Source organism: Ursus arctos, unplaced genomic scaffold (assembly GCF_023065955.2).
Source record: "Ursus arctos isolate Adak ecotype North America unplaced genomic scaffold, UrsArc2.0 scaffold_18, whole genome shotgun sequence".
Lineage (NCBI taxonomy): Eukaryota > Metazoa > Chordata > Mammalia > Carnivora > Ursidae > Ursus > Ursus arctos.
Genome location: NW_026622852.1, coordinates 29,915,258 through 29,921,864, shown reverse-complemented (window position 1 = coordinate 29,921,864; position 6,607 = coordinate 29,915,258). Strand labels below are relative to the sequence as shown.

The 6,607-nt window shown below is 42.9% G+C and overlaps 1 long non-coding RNA gene across 1 annotated transcript; it reads right to left on the bottom strand.

Moving 5' to 3' along the window:
• Nucleotides 1-4,204: 4,204 nt before the first annotated feature.
• LOC123001422 (uncharacterized) lies at nucleotides 4,205-6,398 on the bottom strand. Its single transcript, XR_006410298.3, has 3 exons — nucleotides 6,224-6,398; nucleotides 4,834-5,243; nucleotides 4,205-4,531 (listed from the first exon to the last, which is right to left on the bottom strand). It is a non-coding gene; the product is annotated as an uncharacterized LOC123001422 (long non-coding RNA).
• Nucleotides 6,399-6,607: the final 209 nt, after the last annotated feature.

Genomic DNA, 6,607 nt, shown 5'->3' with positions numbered 1-6,607 from the left:
AAAAAAAAAAACTGCACGAGAATGCACTGCTTTCCTATGTCACAGTCCCTCGGGTGTCTCTCCTTTGGGGGCCTCTTGAGGTGACTGTGAAGCAATATTTAGGCATTTCTGGGTCTTCTTGGCATGAGACCATCTGCTAGCCAAAATGTTGCTCCTATTTTAATACCCCCCCCCCTCTTCTGGCGCTTAGCATAGCTAGAAACAGCCTTTGTATTCTTTTTTCTCCTCGTTTTTGCAAATCTCAAATTAAGTAGGGTTTTATCCTCCACGACTCATCCTCCTAAGTCTCTGTCATTTCTTATTTTCAGCTCTGTTTCAGAGCTTCTGCTTCCATCCGTGTCCCAAAACTTTTTATACTGTGTGTTCATCAGAGAGACCCCAGGGCAGTTATATTGATTTCTTTAGATGTTATAAGAGGAGTTCAGCAAAAAGAGTCACTATCTACTGATCTTTAGCCTTTGTTTCTTGGGTCTCTCCCTTCACCCCTTCTCTCTGTCTCTGTCTCTCTCTTTCTCACCAACTCTGTGGGACCACTGTTACCACCCTCACTCCCGGTACTCCTGGATCTTCCAGCTGAAGGCTAAAGCATTTCTTTCCCCTTAACGGAAGAGAGATGCTAGCCTTCTCTCAACTCCTTCAACCCACCAGGCTCCTTCCTGCCTCAGGACCTTTGCACATTCTGCCTCTGCCTGGAACATTCTGCCCCTCATCTCCACATACTCATTTCCCACAGTGCAGCCTGGCTCCTCCTCTGACTCCTCTCTTCTCCCATCGTTCAGGTCTCTGCTTTCACACCACTTCCTCAGACGGGCTTTTCTGACTAGAGCTCCCCTCCTCGGGTGGAAATTACATGTTCTAGGGCATTCTCTAGCATATCACCCTGCTCTTCTCCTTCAGACCATCTATCACATTGCCAATTATATGCATAGTTGTGTTTGTTTCTCTCATACCCTGCTCTCCACTCTGCCTCTGAGCCCCAGGAAGGCAGGGACGTGTTTGTCATTGTAACTACACACCCAACCCAAGGCGTGAGAAAGCACACAATCAATGTTTAACTGAATGAGTGAATGAACCACCAAATGCCAAATATTTTAGGAGCATCTTCCTAGAAGGTGGGAGAAAACAACAAATTTGAAACTGCAGTACTGGGAGAATTTAGAGAATTCTCTATCTTAATTTTACTGACCATTTGAGCCTCATCAGCTTCCCTGGGTGGTCATGTGGAAGAAGCCAGTGCCGGGGTAACCCACCATCCCAGTTTGCTCGGGCCATCTTGGTTTGAGCATGCCAAGTGCGACATCTCAGGAAACTTTCCTGTCCCAGCCAACCCGGGATGGTGGGTGACCCCACCTAGCACAGTCCTTGTCTTAACATCACCTGGAATAAGAGAATAACAAGTTTTTCTGAGCTCTGAACGGTTTTTTTTTTTCAGCACCAAGATTGATTAATTTTTGTGGACTTTCTAATTGTGTGAAAATCTCTTTAAATGCGACGACGCATTTTGGCTGGAAACCAGCCTGGGGCTGGGTTTTTCTTTGGGTTGGTGCATTACCAGGGTGTATAGACTCAGGAACCACACATTTTGCTTTCTCCCGGAGTGGCTGTTGCTAACTATGGCATATTTTGATTACACTGAGCTGTACAGGGTGACATTTTTCTTCTTCCATATGTTAAGATCTTTTCTTTCCACGCGGACTTCAGGAATTTTCGGCCACTAATTATCTGGGGTTTCTTTTTGCAGATGTTCTTAAGTTGTTTCTACTGTCGCTCTTTGGGAACCGTATTACAAGAATTTTTCTTTGTGTTCTTCCTATTTCCTCTGTCACCTCCTTCGAGTTTACCTATACCTTGAGGAACATCCATCCTCTGCCAGTCCTCAAGGCTCTCTCTGGTGTTAAAGCCCAGCTTATGGAATTTCTTGGCTCTGGCTGTCTTTACCCTCTTTTCTGTGAACCTAATTTTTCTTCCTGTTGGCTGGTAATAATTTCCAGTTTGCTGGTTATTGTTTCTAATGTCCTTTTTATAATTCCTTGAAGCTTGGGACTATAAAAAGGGGTTGATCCAAAATCTCCCTGTTTCTAAATTTCCGAGACACGCTTCGTGAACCATTTCTTTTCTCTAGCCTTCCTGTCCGCTTCCATTTTATTCCATCTTATCACAGTAATTACTAATAATACCATCTGGAGGTGTCTTCTTTCATTTAGTCACCTTTTTTTTCTTTCCTGAATTAATTTATTAACTAGTCTACTATTTTCTTTCTTTAGGGGTTGGCCTGCCTTGTAACTCAGCGGCCCTCATGACTCCTCCTCTGCTTTGAATTTTAATAGCGTTCTATTTTTGGAAAGGAAAAAAACCCCGACGAATGTGAATGCAGAGGTTTGTAATTCATTCTAACCATATCTTTCCATTTTTGCCATAGAGAGCTGATTACTGAGGCTGAGTCCGTGGCAATACCACCATCCAGCAGGTGCTGTGTTCTCTAGATTTTAGACAAGGGGGTTCAGGAGCATCCTCACCGTTGTGAATCCAGACCAATAAAGTGATATGACATGTTATGATATGATATATGACATGATATGATATGATACAATACTGAGTCTATCCAGGACTTGGAAGAAAAAAATTCTATGGGTAATTATCTGAAAATCAGTAAATAAGAGCTACATGTGATAAGGTGTAAAAGAGAAGCACTTGGCTCCCCGAAGGACCGTCTCCAGCTCACAAATACTCAAATCACTTTGTAAATCGTAGTAACCAAAATATCCTGCAGGCACAACAGACTCAGAGGTTCGGTGAGGCCACATGATTCCGCCATAAAACATGCCAAACACTATTTTCCTTGACTTCGAGACACAGATACATGCTAGGAAACCTTCGATAACGGAAGCATACTGGAAGGACACTGCAAGAGCGGCTCTCAGCCTCCCTCCCTCCCCCACCCCTTACCTCCTCTCCCCTACAGTGTCTGCTTTCTTTCCGTCTCTCCTGCTCAACTTTCCTAAGCAGGCACCAGCCGACCCGACCCACCCGTCGGGGCTGGAGGACCAGCATCGGAGGACTTCCTCCGTTAGGCAGCCTTCAGCTCCAGCTGGTCCAATCACAACAGCAGAACTTGTTCTGCTCAAAGCATAAAGCTTTGTAAGCCAGAAAAAATCGCCAAGAGGCTACTTTTCTCGGAAGGGAACTACATAACTGGCACCTTGGAAGCTGGGGAAGGAAAAATAAGAGTATGAACAGCTGATAAAACAAACAAGCGAATTGGAAGTTCTGACCAAGTTAGTGAGAAAGGAGGTAGAAGAGGCCGTCCGAGTTTTTCCTATGACACTTACTGCCGCCTTTTGCCTCCATGCCTTTTGCTTTGATGCATGAGGTTGAATTAGAAAGTCGATATTTGACTATGTTTCCTGTATGCAAATGGCTATTTCGTTGGCTTTGATTTATGACCTATTACGTGAAATATCATTGGCTTCTTTTGCCATCTTTTTGTACCCAAATCTTACTTATCCTCCAAGGCCCAGTCCAAATGCCAGGCCATCACGAACCTCCCTCGAGACCCCAGCCAATCACGCTCCCCTCTCGACTGTCTGCGTGCTAATTTACCACAACCCTAATCACTGCCCACGCCGTATTGTAGTCTTCTCCTACATGGCTACTCTCAACTCCTAACCGTGAACTTCATTTACAGACCCTCTTCCCACTTCCCCAGTATCTGCTGGCCCCCACTCTAGAACTAAGTAGGACCTTACGGCAGGCAGAATTAATAATTCATAGGTTACCTCACTTGGCAAAAGAGAATTGAGGTTTCAGATACAATTCAGGCTCTGATCAGCTGGCCTGCAGATAGGGAGATTATCCTGGTGGGCCCCGTCTAATCACATGAGTGCTTAAAAGTAGAAGAGGCAGAAGAGAGGGTAGGAGTGATGCAATGTGACTCAACCTTCCATTGCTGGCCTTGAAAATGGAGCAGAGGGCTACAAGCCGAGAAACGCAGGCAGCCCCTCGACACCGGAAAAGGCAAGGAAAGAGATTCTCCCCTGGAGAGTCCAGAAAGAACACAGTCCTGCCAACACCGTGACCCAATGAGACCTGTGTCTGACTCTTGACCTGCAGCAACATAAAACAGTACACAGGTGTTGTTCGAGCCACTCCATTTGTAGCGATTTCTTACCAAGGCCACGGAAAACAAAAACGAACTCAACAAACATTTCATGAACCGATTATAGTCATTTTTAATCATTTTTTTATTTCTAAACCAAAATTAAATCAACTCAAATTTCACAGGATCTCACATTTAGAAGACTTTTCTTTCTTTATGGAGATGAGCAGAAATATTAATCTTCTCTCTTTTCATTAAAACACGCATTCAGGGGCCCTGGGGTGACTCAGTCGTTAAGCGTCTGCCTTCGGCTCAGGGCGTGATTCCGGGGTCCTGGGATCGAGCCCCGCATTGGGCTCCCGGCTTGGTGGGGAGCCTGCTTCTCCCTCTCCCTCTGCCTATCGTTCCCCTTGCTTGTTCTCTCTCTCTCTCTCTCTGTCAAATAAATAAAATCTTTAATAAAAAAATAAATAAAATAAAAATAAAATACACATTCAAAACAATATATATTTTTTAAATGTTTAAGCAAGGAGGAAGGTCCTTTATGACCTCACCAAGATGCAGCTGCTTTCATTCTCTCTTCCTCTCTACCCCCGATCATAGGCCCATAGGATTTACACTGAAATCACAGCCGTCACAGCAGAAACAGGACTGCATGCTCTTTTACGTTTGGTACTTTATAATAAATCCATCTCATCGTTCAGTGTGGTCCTCGTCACTGCGATTATAATCATTACCTTGTATTCCATTAAGTTGGAGTGCCAGAGTTCCTTCCATTCCTGTTCGGTCGATCACTGGGTTTTCTCAAGTCGTATTTCCTTACACTCAGAGAAAATACTGGAATTGGTTTTTGTCTTCCTTTAGCCTTTGCTTCTGTTGAGTTGTCTGCACAGCCGACTTCCCCAGTGGAGACAACTGAAAGAAAAGGTCTCAGGGGGGTGGTGTCTCCCGACGGGTATTGCTAAGGAGATCCCAAGAAGGCCGTCAGAAGACGACCAGCTTCACCACTATGCTTGTCAGCGTTTGGGGTTTCTCACAGCTGTGTGTATTGTGACCGCTTTGCCTGCCCGTCAGGGTTTGCGGCCATTCGTTATTTCATTCGTTATATATTTATGAACAAAATACACTTTTGGCCTTTGTTCATTACCTATGGAAAGAACGTGATTATTTTCTTGTAAATAACACTTCAGAAAATGTGATTCTTTTTTTTTTATATTTATAATGACTTTTTATTCTATTATGTTAGTCACCATTCAGTACATCCCCGGTTTCCGATGTAAGGCTCGATGATTCATTAGTTGTGTATAACACCCAGTGCACCATGCAATACGTGCCCTCCTTACTAGAAAATGTGATTCTTAACTTTCTGTCAAAAGTACCCACCTGTGTTTGGTCATCTGGTTTGGTTTTTAATTTTCTCTATGAAGGGTTATATTTGTTTGTTTGTATAATTTTTTAGGAAAACCAAACCAAACCAAAACCCCAACAACGACAAAATGAAACAGCTTATGTGTTATCTGAACTCTGTGAAGCAGGCTAGGCAATTCGAAATAAATGGGAACATTTGAAGTGGAGTATTATATGAATAACCTGTGATGCTGGCTTTCAATTTTAATCTGATACCTTATTATATAATTTATAACATTAATAGCCATTTATTATTTTTGGCAAAATTTCTGTAGCTTATTTAATTTTCTTTTCTCTCCCAACAAAGCTATAATTTGAAAATGAGCAAAAACCTTAAAATTAAATCAATTCAGGAAAAACCAACCTCTACTCTGTCTTACAACATTTTTTTCCTGATTATAAAAATAGTGTATGTTTATTTTACAAAAATTTAAAATGATAGAAAGGAATTTAAAAATAAATATATTTCAACTTTGATCTCTCATCATCCAGAAATAACTCCTGTTACCCTGAGGTGCCTCCTCTTTCGGTCTTTTTTGCCACGTGTGTGTGCGGCTGTATAAAATTTTAATAATTTCTTGATTAGACCATTTTGCATCATATTATTTCATGACCTGATTTTTTTTTTTTTTTTGGTGAGCATTTTCCTGTATCATTAAATACTTTTGAACCAACCATATAATTGACTAACATTATCTCCTTGGGCTAATTAGGCTCTACCTTAGAAGCAGTCCGAACTCCTGAAGGAAGTCTTCACATTCCTGAGTGGAAGGGGGAGTCCAGTTTTTCCGCCCCCCGTCCTGAGATCCAGTTCGCGGAGGCTCCCAGGAGCAGCTGAGAACAGACACAGTCACCTTGCGTGTGAGAACCAGAGCTCTCCCTGTGGCCTCTCTAGATCACACACCCCCACCCACCTCCTGCAAGTGCTGGCACACTGTGTTCCAAGACGCTACTTATTTTTAGAAGATGTTTTCCTCTTGTTTCTGCAGCTGTTTCTAATCACAAGCTTTGGGCACTCCATCCCAAAGAAACTCTGGCAGAGACAAAGGTGTAAAGAAGGAAAGGACAAGACGCTTGTCAGAACCATCTCACACACCATATTTA